The sequence below is a fragment of the Notothenia rossii genome, assembly GCF_949606895.1.
Source record: "Notothenia rossii genome assembly, chromosome: 9".
Lineage (NCBI taxonomy): Eukaryota > Metazoa > Chordata > Actinopteri > Perciformes > Nototheniidae > Notothenia > Notothenia rossii.
Window position 1 is genome coordinate 45,982,073 of NC_136907.1, and position 14,603 is coordinate 45,996,675.

The 14,603-nt window shown below is 40.8% G+C and overlaps 1 long non-coding RNA gene across 3 annotated transcripts; it reads left to right on the forward strand.

Moving 5' to 3' along the window:
• The first annotated feature begins 1,444 nt into the window (after window positions 1-1,444).
• LOC307019809 lies at window positions 1,445-5,099 on the forward strand. 3 transcript variants are annotated; one of them, XR_013802750.1, is made up of 4 exons: window positions 1,445-1,773; window positions 3,078-3,348; window positions 4,419-4,481; window positions 5,003-5,097. It is a non-coding gene; the product is annotated as an uncharacterized lncRNA (long non-coding RNA). The 3 variants fall into 3 exon arrangements; XR_013802751.1 differs by lacking the exon at window positions 1,445-1,773 and adding an exon at window positions 2,339-2,533 and having other exon boundaries at window positions 5,003-5,099; XR_013802752.1 differs by lacking the exon at window positions 1,445-1,773 and having other exon boundaries at window positions 2,894-3,348; window positions 5,003-5,099.
• Window positions 5,100-14,603: the final 9,504 nt, after the last annotated feature.

A 14,603-nucleotide genomic window follows, 5' to 3' on the forward strand; every position in this document is an offset into this window, starting at 1 on the left:
CTGTCTCACCAGGTGACACTTTTGACAAGACGGCTCCAATACCATCAAAAGAAGCCTATCTATCCTCCCTATCTAGCTCTCTTATATCTATCATCTATTTCTTTATTCACCCTTCTATCTATGCTGTGTACTTCTCTACTGTCCTGTGTTTGTCAGTCTGTCGGTTTTTTTGTAATCCCGTGTTAATCATGCCAGGTGGGTCTACAAAAAAGACATGTCCCTTCTGTCAGAACATTCTATTTTGTGCACAGAAGATCTGTGGACATTGCCTTAAGGAGCAGCCAAAAAAGCCGCGCCTCGAGAAGAAGCTCAAGAGGTTGGATGAGAAGCGAGGGGGTTGGGTTTCAGGGCGGAAGAAGAACCACAACATTGCTTCCATCAAGGATGATTACTGTATGACACACCAAGCTGACACCAAAGAACTGACACAGACGGACCCTGACTGTTTGCCAATATATTGGGCCAGGATCAAGTTGAATGTTGTTTTTATATACATTTATTTCTTAATGATGTTTGTATCTTATTAACCAATATACACTTTGATATCAACTTCAAATATAGATATTATTGCAAAGGTATTATTTAATATTCTCTTTTCTTTCAATTTTAAAACTACTCTTATCCTAACTTTCACAGCCAAGGGACACTATTTTAATTTAACTACACATTTAAATAAACAGAGCACTTCCTTCACTTCCATGTTGTGTTCCATTCTTGCTTATGTACACACTTTTAGACCTTAAAGGTAGGGTATGTAAGTTTGACAAACTGGCTCGAGATCGCTAGAATTTGAAAATACACAACCGGAGAAAATCTGCCACTTCCTTAAAGAGCCCCTCCTCCAACACACACGAACGCGCACATGACCAATGAGGGCACGAGATAAGTTTGTGCACAGATGGAAGGCTGACAGGCAGGTAGGCCATCCAGTGACTTTAGCCGGGCCGGCTCAGATGATTGGTCGTGCTTTTTACAGTATTACGGCTTCCAGAGATGACATTTTTTTCTGGATTTTTTGTCAAAGCACTTAAGATATTCATTGCTATCGGGATGTTAAGAGCATTTCATGGAATATAACAAAAAGTGTATCTCGAGCCGGTTTTTCAAACTTACCTACCCCACCTTTAATAAGACTACATAATTGTATGTTACTACTCTATATTACTCTTACGACTGCAGCCACAACATACGGGAACGTTTTACATCGTAGCACGCAATTTCAATTTCAACAGTGTCAAGCTATGCTTGCATTGTGTTACATTTTTAATTATGCAATAGTCATTGTAAGTGTTAACTGTTAATTGTTGAGTGGTCACACATTTGTATCTTATTGTACTTTAACTTTAACATTATCAGGGTTTGAACTGGGACTCAGGATACTGATTTATTTGTATTTTGTGTTTGTCTATAACATATTTTCTGCTTCTACTGTCTAACCCTTCCTGGTAAATACATGATTCTGCAAAAGCTTAACTCAGCATCTAGGTTTATGAATGGCATACAACTAGATGCTGTCATCAGTAATGTTATAGTTGTAGTTATATAGTTGTTGTTGATGTTTCCTTTCCATTTCTTTAAACAGTAAATATATTATTTTGTCATTACAGCTTGAGAAACTCCATGCCATTGGCTTTAAACCAGTGCTGCTTCTTGGCAAGGAGACCAGGAAGAAGGACGTCAAATGTGAAATCCTAACCCCTCGCTGCACACTGACCGCCTATGCCCAGGATTACCTTGACAAGATAGGCACTTTTTATGAGTACCTTCGTGAAGGTGAGATGCTTGCACTATATCTTCACAGTTCACAGTATTGTGTACACAAAATGTTTGTATCAATGGAGAGCTTAACATTTCCTTATAACCAACACAGTTATATGGAATGAGTTTGGATCAACTCATTTAATAAAGTCAGTTAAGTTAACAACAACTTACAGCGACTGTTTTCAATCCATCCAAATCTTGTGGGACAACAACTTGATCCAGTATTTATCCTTTGATACAGCCAGAAAGCAGTCATTCGAGCCATTTATTTGGGTTTGGCAAACTATATTTTTGTGAGACAACTAACACACATCCTTTCTACCTGTTAACTGTTACTATTTTTAGCTGCAAAGTATTACAAAAGTTGAAAGTAATTGCGAAATATTTAGGGTTATGGACAACGTTTGACTGTTTATTATTTTAGCAAACTACATACAATAAATACATTTTTAAACACTGAGTATGTAGCCTAATGAGACATGGCTTACTCTGCAGAGGGGACTTGTGGACATTTAATTGTTATTTATCAGGAAATAGTTAGGCAAGTTTACGTGAATTTGAAAAACTATTTTGGGGTATTGTGCTACCACTTGCGCATTCATTGTATACAAATTGAAAGTTGTAAAGTTGTTAATGTCAAGGTAGTTAGGTTTGATGACTGAAATGTATGTTTAGGCTTGAGCCATCCCTTAAGCAATTTCCTTTTAGCAAACCGTTCCTAAACGGTTTCCTTTATCAACGCCCAAAAGGGAGAAATATTTTGAGGTTAATGGTAAGAGCACAATACATGAAGACGATCCCAGTTGACCACATATTCAGTTTGGCAGTTCTGTATTAAGGTCATGTTTCTCGGGTTGTAAACAAAAGCAGTTATCCAGTGCATCCAGAGGTCCCTTTACATTACATTTATGTTTTTATCCAAAGCGACTTACTACTTATTTGATTGCACTTATTCAAAACACGTTTGCATCAGTCTCATAAATTCTGAACAAAATGTGTGGATGTAAATAATGTAAGGGAACATACATGCACACGTCTATATGTTGTCTACCGACAAATTGACATGTTACATCACATGGAATGTAGACACAAATCGGAAGAATAATATCGCAAAAACAAATGGTTGGTTGACTGGATAAATACCACTATTTCTCTGCTATTAACTTTGACTGCACACAGTCCTATGACATGACGAGTATATTTTTGACCCTGTCTGGAAACATACCTTAAGCACGCTGTATTTCTTATTTCTAGATATATGAGTTAACCTCTTTGTCTTAAGCAAGTCAAGACCAACATTTGTTTAACTTGCACAGGTTGGACACAGGACTCCACTGGCCAGGGGGTTGCGGAAGATCCTGAGGAAGAGACAGTCACGCTGAACCTCACACCCTGTGACCCATCTGAACCAGAAAACAACTGGCAGGAGGCAGGGACCACAGAGAGCCAGGTGCCAGAGACAAGCACCGTGCAGGTGGAGGTGGTGAAGACCCCCCCCCGTGAAGCAGTGCACCATCATAGAGGTGGGGCAGGAGGAGCAGCCCCAGCGGGATGATGTGAGACAGGCTACCACCACGGAGGGGCCAGGTAATAAAAAAGATAGATAGAATCGGAGGGATGAAACCCTCTTTAATGGTCACACATGCAGAGCACACAGCACACACAGTGACATTTGTTCTCTGAGATTTGCAGCTTTTATATTTATAAAAGTCAAGAGTGTTTTCCGGTATTTTCCTAAAATATTATTGTTGGTAACTTGTTGACAAGTCATGCTTCTACAATATCTCAAAACAACTAATTGCACTTCTTGGATTTTTGGGAATAATGATTGTTCCAATAGGTAAATAATAATAACAACAATAGCTTAATCTAAATAACAATTTCACCTACAACTTCATAAATATGAAAGGAAAATGGGATACTTGGGTATGTGTATATCCTTAGGTCCTCGGATATAAATAAATATTAAACGTTTAGAAAAATACAATCTTTCATTCCTGAACAGACATGTGGTTACTATATGGTTATACTTTTTTCACACAAAAATGCAAAGCAACAACAGGCTTACTTTACATTTGATAAATCACAAAATAAAACTCCTATGTGATTTGGTTTACACACAGAAAGGGTCTTACATTGTAGCGTTGGGCAGTAGGTCGATTACATCAAAAATGATTTGGCTCATGTCCATATATTGTACGAGAGGTTGATATCGTTAATATTGTGGTCTAACTAAAGCAATCCCTGACCATAGCGGTAAACTTCGAAGCAACTCATGCAACAACGTCATGCAGCACATTTAAACTTTATACTCAAGAACTGCATTTAGATACGACACTGTCCCATAATGAACATACGGGGAATAAACTTAGGTTTTTTAATCAAAGTTAAATTCATTTAACGTTACAGCACAACATGTTAATATTTATCAAACTATTCCTTACACATAAAGTATGGAGTCAATTATATAGGCAAGACAACAAAACACCTAGACTTCATAGATCAACCTCAATTAAATCGCAATAACAAAAAAGGTCTGTACCTAACACCTATTGCATCATGTGATGCTGCATTTGTGGTATGTATTTTGAAACTTGAGTTTAAGCTTAACTTGGTGTACTGTATGTATATAGTAATATTTCTTCTTCAACCCACAGCTGTCAGGACAGGGTCCGTGAGGGACACAGTACTTGGTCCTAGACGCAAAAAGAAAAAGTCAGGTATATTAACAGTATTAAGTATTTTGACTGATTATAAACATTTGCATGAGTCGAATTGATTGGTATTCTAATAAATCTATCGACATGTACTTTAGCAAAGTGCATGTAAACGCAGTGATTGATGCTTCTTCAGTGAGTTAACAATGCTATATTGTGACTAATAACTATAACTGATACATTATCCAAAGGGCTTTAATTGTCTAATTAGACTAAAATACATACAGTCATAGTTGATAAGGTGGTGATGAGAATGCTAGGCAGTAAAGGAAGCAGCAGTGCAGTATTTTCTTTGGTCATCTCAGGCTCAGCAGTGGTATGGCCATTCAAACAAGCATCCCATGTTAGGACTGAGAGCAGCTTGGTTCCATTTCAATGATGTATACAGTAACTTTTGACCAGTGATAACAGCGTGGTCACTTTTCCTCGTGCAAGTCTGGTTGCTACTTAAGTGTTCATAGTTGTATTTATTTTATTTCTAATATGACTAATACTGTATGTGGAACCTGCTTTGATGTTCACAGATTGCTCCTACCACACTCGCCTAGAAACTTTCCCCATCAGGAGTGTAACAAAAGAAAGAATGAGAAAGGTTAGACGGGAATAAAAGTAATGCATAGGGTGTGCTTTATGATTTACAAACTTCCAACACAATTGTTTGCTAAATAGCTAATATGCGTTTGGTCTTTCCGAAATTAGAGATTTGTTTTCTTCTCTTGATAGGAAAAAGCAGAAATGTTGGTGGAGTGGGAGCCCTGATCAGTATGGTATATATCTTCCAGTTACTTGGCTTCATGTCATCTGATGTAGTCCCATGTTGGAGAACAAACACATGATATTTAACAAATGCAAAACATCCAAATCTACCACCAGTCCTCTTATATATTTCACTGCTGTTGTTCTGAAGCAGCTGAAGTAGTGTAGGAACAAATGATTGTTTAACTTCATTGTTGTTAATGCATGTGTTTTTGTTTGTTTTTATTGTTTGTTAGAACATTCTAAATGGTAAATGAAACATTTATTTATATAAATTGAGTTATAAGATGTTTGCTTCACACATGGTTTATGCTTTTCGGAAAGACGAAACCAGTAACTGTAACTAACATTATTCCATTCTGTTTTCAGTGGCAAGGAGTGGGCTCATTCCTGGCAGCCGAAGAATTCTCCGGGATAATGCATACAAATAAAATCTGTTATTTGAACACCAGTTTTGTTTTTGCACGTTTGTTCTCTTGTTTATATGCTCCATTTGAGTCATATTTAATATGTTTCTATTAGAAATAAGATGAAAACCTACACCAAAATGCATTTGACTTTTTAGGAAATTACAGTTGAAATACTGGATGATTTCATTGTCAGTGATAGGAACACCATAACCTATTTTAAGCATATTCATGTGTGAAATCTGGTACTTTGCCATCCACTGCCTTATCTTATTTGTTTAACTTCCGAAGTATAATGCTTTGGAGGTAGGCTTGCATATAAAGCGTCTTTGGGTTTCAGAAAAGCGCTCTAAAAATAAAATGTATTATTATTATATCATTTAATTATAGGCCTAATTAAAGTGATCCTGATCTGGATCACTGGTTTTGCTACTACATTTGAAAGCTTTTGGGGACAAATGCTTGAGATATTAAAATGGTAGTGATTACTTTGAATTTTCTTTTTCACTTATTGAAAACCACAACTCGAGTATCAGGATGGTCTTTATCTGGAAAGTTATCCACATCTCATCACCACGTTGTCACGGCGACCCTTTGTCACGTCACAGATACGGTACCCGAACTCAGATCGCCACCCAAACGATACTGCCGTTGCTAAGGAGGCAAAAGTGCAAATTTGTATTTTATATTTTTTTAAACACAGGGTTTGGTTTCGGATCGCGCCCGATTGACGGATTTCTGAAAGGGAATGGAGCCTATACGGCCGTCAACGCAAGACAAGTCGAACGAGTCCACGCACACACGCCGGAAGAACTACAAATATGTCAGCTCTGTGTACTTCGTAACGATTGTTGGGCGCGTATCTAATGGGAATTGTAGTTTGTAGCACTGCTCTCATACTGTATCATTTCAATGGGTTAACTTTCTATTCTTCTATGTTTTTGTATGTTTTGAGCTGAGATGCCAACTCAACATACAATGTTGATGAAATGAATGCAATTTGCTGATGATTCATGGTTTTTGTGTTAATGTAATAGCAGTTAAAACAGGACCGGTCAAATTTGACCGCGAACACCAAAGTAAGGGGGGGGAAACAAATACAATAGGAGGGTTTTAATGTAACCATTGCTTATGACATTGATGATATTTTAAATTTAAAAAAAGATTCCCTAAAATGTTGAAGCTCTGCATGCCATACAAATGAATAGTTGATATTTTTTTAGGGCCACAACTTTGGTACTAGAGCACATAGTGTTATCAAACGCATTTCAATGGTGAAACTATCCAAACATATTGCATATGACAACATTTTCCACTACGATGAAAGGCGTGTAAGCCAACAAACCTTATTCCGGTTCCATCATGGGTAACCCCACCCATCCTCTCCACCTGCAGCTGGACAGACAGGAGCTCCTTCTCCAACAGGTTGCTGCAGCTCCGCTGTCACAGGAACCGATACAGGAAAACATTCCTGCCCACTGCAATAACTCTGTACACAACACGTTCTCACTCCCAACCGGTCACATGTTGACGGACGGTCAACTCCTTGCAGTATCAATACTAATTCGGCTGACTGTTATATTTGATCCAATCGGTATAATGGTATATTTACACCATAACGGTGCACAGCTGATAGAAAGGGACACCTAGTGGTTAAAGCACGTTATTGAAATTTATTATTTTTATTATTAGATATTAATAGGAGACACAGACACACAAACTAATAAGGCTTTATTTAAACATTAAAGAATACTTTAGGTTAAGGTCTTGTTTTGAATAAGAAAAAAGCTTTCGGGGTATAAATATTAAGCCTGACAAAGTACTAATATATTGCTTTCCTGCAATGTTAACTACTGTATGTGTAAGCACTTATTTTAACTGATATTGTACATATGTATTCTACTCTTATAAGATGTATGTAGATAGTAAATGAAATGTGCAGAATATGACAGTTTAATGGTGGAGGTATACACACATATTGATAGATGTCTTGTAATGCACTGTTGAGGAACCTGCGACCCAAGTTGTTCATCTCCGACCTTGTCAGGTATTGAACATTCAATAAATAAAGAACACAGAATTATTAAATATAAAACACAGAATTGGTGTGATTATACTAAATGATTTACAAATAAACACTACTGCATATTTACAACTGTTACACATGCTGCTGTAACGAAAATGTTTCCAACTTGGGATCAATAAAGTATATCTTATCTTAAGATGATCGATGGCTACTGCCATATTTGCTAAATTTGCCTCTGAACCTTGACAAGTGCATGTTTCAGGCTTATCAATTTACAACAGGAGGGGTCACAGACATAAGACGAGCTGTTAAATAAAGCTCTTCTGACCTTAGCTGGCATGTGGGTATATATACCCACATGCCAGCTAAGGTCAGAAGAGCTTTATTATATATATATATATATATATATATATATATATATATATATATATATATATATATATATATATATATATATATATATATAATTATAAATATATATACATATATATAATTATATATATATATATATAATTATATATATAATTATATATATATATATTATTTATATTATATAATATATATTTATATATATTTATATTTATTATTTTATTATTTATTAATGCTGCCCATAACTCTTCATGTTGAAGGAAACAAGCATCAGGACCTAAAGCAGTCTTGTACTGCTGCAGTACCACCTGCAACCTCTCCAACGCCTCAGCATGCTTCCTTCTTAGGGTGCACCCAAGTCCTCCATTCCCCTTGTCTACATCAGAAAATACACAAAATATTGTTATATGGACATACTATAAAGTAAGATTGCTTCACGAGGCCAGAGCACTTCAATGGAGTATATTCTCTCCCATGTACATATAAAGATGATTGTCACTGTCAAGGGACTTCATTATGTAAAATGGCCGGGTCAAATGGGCAAAGGCCATTATACTCCATCCAATTTCTGTGACCAAGAATGATTTGGGCTGACTTTTTTCCCTTTAAAACTCATACTTTACAAGGTAGGTTAAGTTTTGCTTTCAACTTACCTTCCTCAGCCACCTTATTTTTTAGAGCAACTGCCATGTTCTGCAACCATGTGCAATGCTGTGCCATCTCCCACAATAGGATGCCTTTCTCCTCTTGCAGTCTCCGTGTAAGCATGACTTGATCAAGTATCTTTTTCTTGGCTGTAAAGTTAGCTAAAATCTTATCACAGTTATGTATATACATGAATCACATTTTCATTATAGCATAACAATATGTTTAAAACTCCAAACATGTACTTTCAAAATAATCAAATGTATACACAATAAGAAAACTTAAGATATACCCTTAAACTAAATGAACGTTCTAACACTCTACATGATATGTGCATAACTCAACAAGGTATACCTTCATATAACAGAACTTCAAATTAATTATTATGAAATATCTGAAAACTGACCCATGCCATGAACTTCCCACGGCCACAGCGCGGACATGATGCTCCCTCCAGAGAGGGAATGCTCCACCGCAGCAACATCTATGCCTCTGGCAGAGTCGTGTACCAGCTGGTTGTACTTCAGTACCTCCTGATTAAGGCGCTTTTTGTCGTCTACAAGCTTCCTTCGAAGTCGATGGCGGAGCTTGCTGCTGTCTGAAAAAGACATGAAGTAGTGGGATAGGGATATGTGACAAACTATATTTGCAAGTGCAAAAAATATATATAATTCAGTAGGTTGAATCTGTAACCTAAAACATTATATTGTTATACCATTCTGTTGGTAAAGGGATTGCTTCCGCTGCCTCACACTTAGGTAAAGCCCCTCAATGCTTTGCTGCAGTGCTGTTTGAAGGATGTCTTCAGAAGTACCCGATGTTTCTGATGTTCCTGTAGAAATAATATTGGCAGTAAAATGAACTGTTACACAACACGTAACGGTTTTGAGAAACAAAGTTGTGCAACATATTTAACACCTTTTAACACAAATTGATGGTACAACTATGGAAACTGGAACATATCAGAGATAAACATGGACACATAGTTGGCTTGCTATTGCTTGAAGATTATGTCCCTGTCTACTGAGGGTCCCATTACGTGGCATGAACAATCAGCCTTATTTCCTTAAAATTGGCTGCTCTTTAGGATCAAATCTGTAAATTTAAACAGTCATGGACAATGATATGTAGCTGGTGTTATCTCGTCGTGCTTACCAGATGCCCATTCCTTTACGTCGAAAATCCACGTCGACACCATGTCATCTGAGACACAATGTAGCTCCGTCTTGAGTTCCTCAAGACTTGCAGTTTCTTCCAGGAGCCTCTTACTAGTCTGATAAACAGTAGACGAAGGACATTTATCAAGATTAAAACTTGCTATGATTAACAACAAGCCATGTGCAAATGACAAAGGATACAACAACACCTTTAATAGGAGGCTCACCTTCACATATCTTGTGGAAAGTGCCTGATGAAGGGAGTCACCTTTTTTCCTGTTCCATCCCATTGCATGCACTGTGAGCATGTCCAGTCGTGCTTTTGAAAGCAATAATGAGGTTATGATGTGTCATCTAAAAAACTATGCAATAATAGGGCAAAACCTTCCACTCACCTGCTTTGGACATGTATTTTGTTATCAGGGCACAACGGGACAGGTAGCTGTTGACCTGCTCCACCTCTTCCCCAGCGGTCATCCCTGCTCCCTCCTGGTTCTTCCCACTCCATATAATCTGATGGTAAAAGGTTGCTGGAATTGTTGTGCAAAGAGGCTACATACTACTATACTAAACAGTATAGCTTAGATATTTACTACTTCATTATTATAAATATAAAAAATATAAATGTACGTGATAAAAAAATATTTCACATACCTCGCATTTGGTAGCATGGGCTTGAGCATGAGGAATGAGGAATGGCTTCATGGTGGTCAGCTCCTGGAGAGCAGGAAGGACACTTGCAGCTTTCTCCATGTACGGCCAGTACTTGCAAGCCACATCCATGGCGAAGAACTTGGCTTTGGCTGGCATGAGTTCCTTTTGAAGATACAGGGGGTAGGCGAATATCTCCCCCCTGTACATATTTAAGGCCTTCAAAAGAAACCCATGGCGACATACAGCCACCTCCATCCCTTCTTCATCCAGCTTCGAAGCCTTCCTTGACGTCTCCCTCGCTGCTGTCCACTGGGAGTCCCCACATGTGCCTCTTCCCTGGGTCTAAGACACAAATTACATCATGACAAATCAGTTAAAAGCAATGGAATCACGATCTACACCATTTGTTCTAATTATCTGATTTTGGAGTAGATGGTAAGGAGAAGTAGCTGAATTTGAAGAAAGTCAGGGTCGGATATACATGGCTATTTTTGTGATATACCTATAAGGTAAAATGACGAATAAAAACTTGCATTTTTCACTGATCTCTGTATTTTGTCCACAAATGCAGCCTCCGCGCTGTCTTCTGCTACAAAGAGCCCATTAAAAAAGGCGCTGCCATCAGAACTGAGGAAAAAAAGATTAGCAAATATATCCATGAAATATAAACAGTAATCAAAAAAGTTAAATAACAACATTGTAAAAACAGCACCTTCCACTTCGCCGAAAGTGACAGCTTCCTGTTTCCATCGGCAGAAACTGTTACGACTGATTAAACGGGTATGAACTCAAATGCACAACTCACAGAATTTAACAAAAAAAAGGTTTTATTCAAACCAAAGCTCAACGATAGTGGTACAAAAACAAAATCACTCTTAAAGAGGAAAAACACTAGGAGCATGAACAACAAAAATACTTAAACAAGACGTGGCTCAAAGCTCTGCTTGGGGTTAATCCTGGATTGCTAATGCTGGTGGTAGTCACAAGGAACGAAACGAACTGGCACAGGACAAAGGGAGACGAGGACAATAAATACACCAGGTAATGGAGAACAGGTGGAAACAATCAGGGGCGGGGTCGACAATCACAGGAGTGGGAGACACACAAGGAAGGGAGGTCAGAGTATCTGAAACGAGAGGGAAGGTTACTATTCAAAAATAAAGGGGAAAATCACTAGACCAAGACAAAAACTAACTAACATAATTTGCGAGACATGACAGTACTCCCCCCTCTAGGGACGACTCCTGACGGCCCAGGAACCTGAGGGTGCTGGTGAAAAAAGTCATTCATGAGAGTTTGATCCTCAACAAATCTTGATGGGATCCAGGAGCGTTCCTCTGGTCCATAACCCTCCCAGTCAACCATGAACTGTCTCCCTTTGCCTCTGTTCCGGACCGCCAACAGGCGCTTGACCGTATAGACCAGGCCGCCGTCGAGCATTCGGGGGGGTGGAGGGGGTTTGGCCGCGGGAACCATGGGGCTTTCCTTTACCGGCTTCAGTCGTCCCACATGGAAGGTGGGATGAACCCTCAGAGACCTGGGGAGACGAAGGCGAACAGAGACAGGGTTAATTACTTTGGCCACTGGGAATGGGCCTACGAACCTAGGTGCCAATTTTCGTGACACCACATGAAGGGGAAGGTCCCTGGTAGAGAGCCAGACCCTCTGGCCGGGCCTGTACTCCGGAGCTGGCCGACGCTTCCGATCTGCCGCCACCTTCATGCGTTCCCCACTCCTTAGAAGAGCCCTGCGGGTGGCGGACCAGATCCGGTGACAACGCCGAACCAGGGCATGGGCGGACGGGACTGTGACTTCCTTCTCGAGGTCCGGGAAGGTAGGAGGTTGATACCCATAGGCAGCCTGGAAGGGAGTCAACCCAGTAGGGGCCGTGGGGAGCGTGTTGTGGGCGTACTCTACCCATGTGAGATGCCTGCTCCAGGAGGAAGGGTTCTGGAAGCTGAGGCAGCGGAGCCCAGTTTCTAATTCCCGATTAAGGTGTTCGGTCTGGCCATTGGACTCCGGATGGTACCCGGATGACAGGCTCACCGACGCCCCGATGAGGTTGCAGAACTCCCTCCAGAAGCGTGAGATGAACTGCGGACCCCGGTCTGAGACAATATCTTTGGGGAAACCATGGATACGGAACACATGAGTCATCATGATCTCTGCCGTCTCTTTGGCAGATGGCAGCTTGGGTAAGGCAATATAATGAACCATCTTAGAAAAACGGTCCACCACCGTGAGTACGGTGGTGTTACCTTCTGACATTGGGAGCCCAGTGACGAAATCCACGGAAATCTCAGACCAGGGCCGGCTGGGAACCGGAAGCGGCTGGAGCAGCCCCATCTGTGCCCTGGAGGATGTCTTGTTGCGGGCGCAGACAGGACAGGCCTCCACATACTCCCGGACCTCACGCTCCATGGATCTCCACCAAAAACGTTGCTTGATAAAGAATATGGTCCTCTTGACGCCAGGATGGCAGGTGAGCAGCGATGAGTGAGCCCAATGGACGACCTGTGGACGTACAGTAACAGGCACAAACAGACGGTTTGGCGGACAACCACTAGGTGCTGGGCTCTCACCGTTAGCTTGCTTCACCACAGATTCTATTTGCCAAGTGACCGCCCCTACCACACGGTTCAGTGGCAGGATGGATTCAGGCTTCTTGGCAACCGGCTCGGGGTCAAACAAACGGGACAGGGCATCCGGCTTGGCGTTCTGGGACCCCGGCCTGTAAGACAGAGTGAAGTTAAAACGGTTAAAAAACAGAGACCATCTTGATTGGCGAGAATTTAGTCTTTTAGCCTTCCTAATGTACTCGAGATTCTTGTGGTCGGTCCACACTATAAAAGGGAGCTGAGCCCCCTCCAACCAATGTCTCCATTCCTCCAGAGCAATCTTTACCGCCAACAACTCACGGTTCCCCACGTCGTAGTTCCGCTCTGCAGAGGAGAGTTTCTTGGAGAGAAAGGCACAGGGATGAAGTTTGTTGTCTTCCTTGGACCGCTGCGACAGGACAGCCCCCACCCCTTCATTTGAGGCGTCAACCTCTACAACGAAATGACGAGTTGGGTCGGGGATGATGAGGATGGGGGCTGAGGTGAACCTCTCCTTGAGACGGCGGAAAGCCTCCTCGGCCTGAGGAGACCATACAAAAGGCACCTGAGGGGACGTGAGAACATGAAGGGGAGAAGCAATGGCGCTGAAACTTCTGATGAAGCGCCTGTAAAAGTTAGCAAAGCCTAGAAAACGTTGCACCCCCTTGCGGTTGTCTGGCGTAGGCCACTTAGCCACCGCACTGATTTTGGCCGGGTCCATCTGGATCAGACCAGGAGCTATGATAAAGCCTAGGAAGGATACAGTCTTAGCATGAAACTCACATTTCTCTGCCTTCACATACAGTTTGTTCTCCAGGAGTTTTTGGAGGACCTGACGTACATGGTGAACATGAGAGTCTTTGTCAGGTGAGTATATTAAAATATCGTCAAGATATACAAACACAAAACGGTTTAAAAACTCCCTTAAAACATCGTTAATGAGTGCTTGAAAAACTCCTGGAGCATTGGTGAGACCAAATGGCATGACGAGATACTCATAGTGCCCTGTGGGTGTGTTAAAACCAGTCTTCCACTCATCCCCCTCACGAATTCTCACCAGATGGTAGGCATTACGCAAGTCTAACTTGGTAAAAATGTTAGAGTCTTGAAGTTGTTCAAAAGCAGTAGCCATGAGGGGGAGAGGATACCTGTTCTTTACCGTAATGTAATTTAAAGGAGAATAATCAATGCATGGCCTAAGGGACCCGTCCTTTTTTCCCACAAAGAAAAAACCCGCCCCAGCCGGGGAGGAAGACGGGCGGATCAGACCTGCACGAAGAGAGGTGTCAATGTACTCCTTCATAGCCTCCTTCTCCGGACCCGAGATGGAGTATAACCTACCCTTCGGAATTGGAGCCCCAGGTAACAGATTGATGGCACAATCATACGGCCTATGAGGAGGAAGGGAGGTGGCGCTCACTTTACAAAATACCTTGGCCAGGTCATCGTAACAGGGGGGAACAGAAGTTAAATCTGGGGTTTGATTCTTGCGGTCCAGGCTATGTTGAGTATTA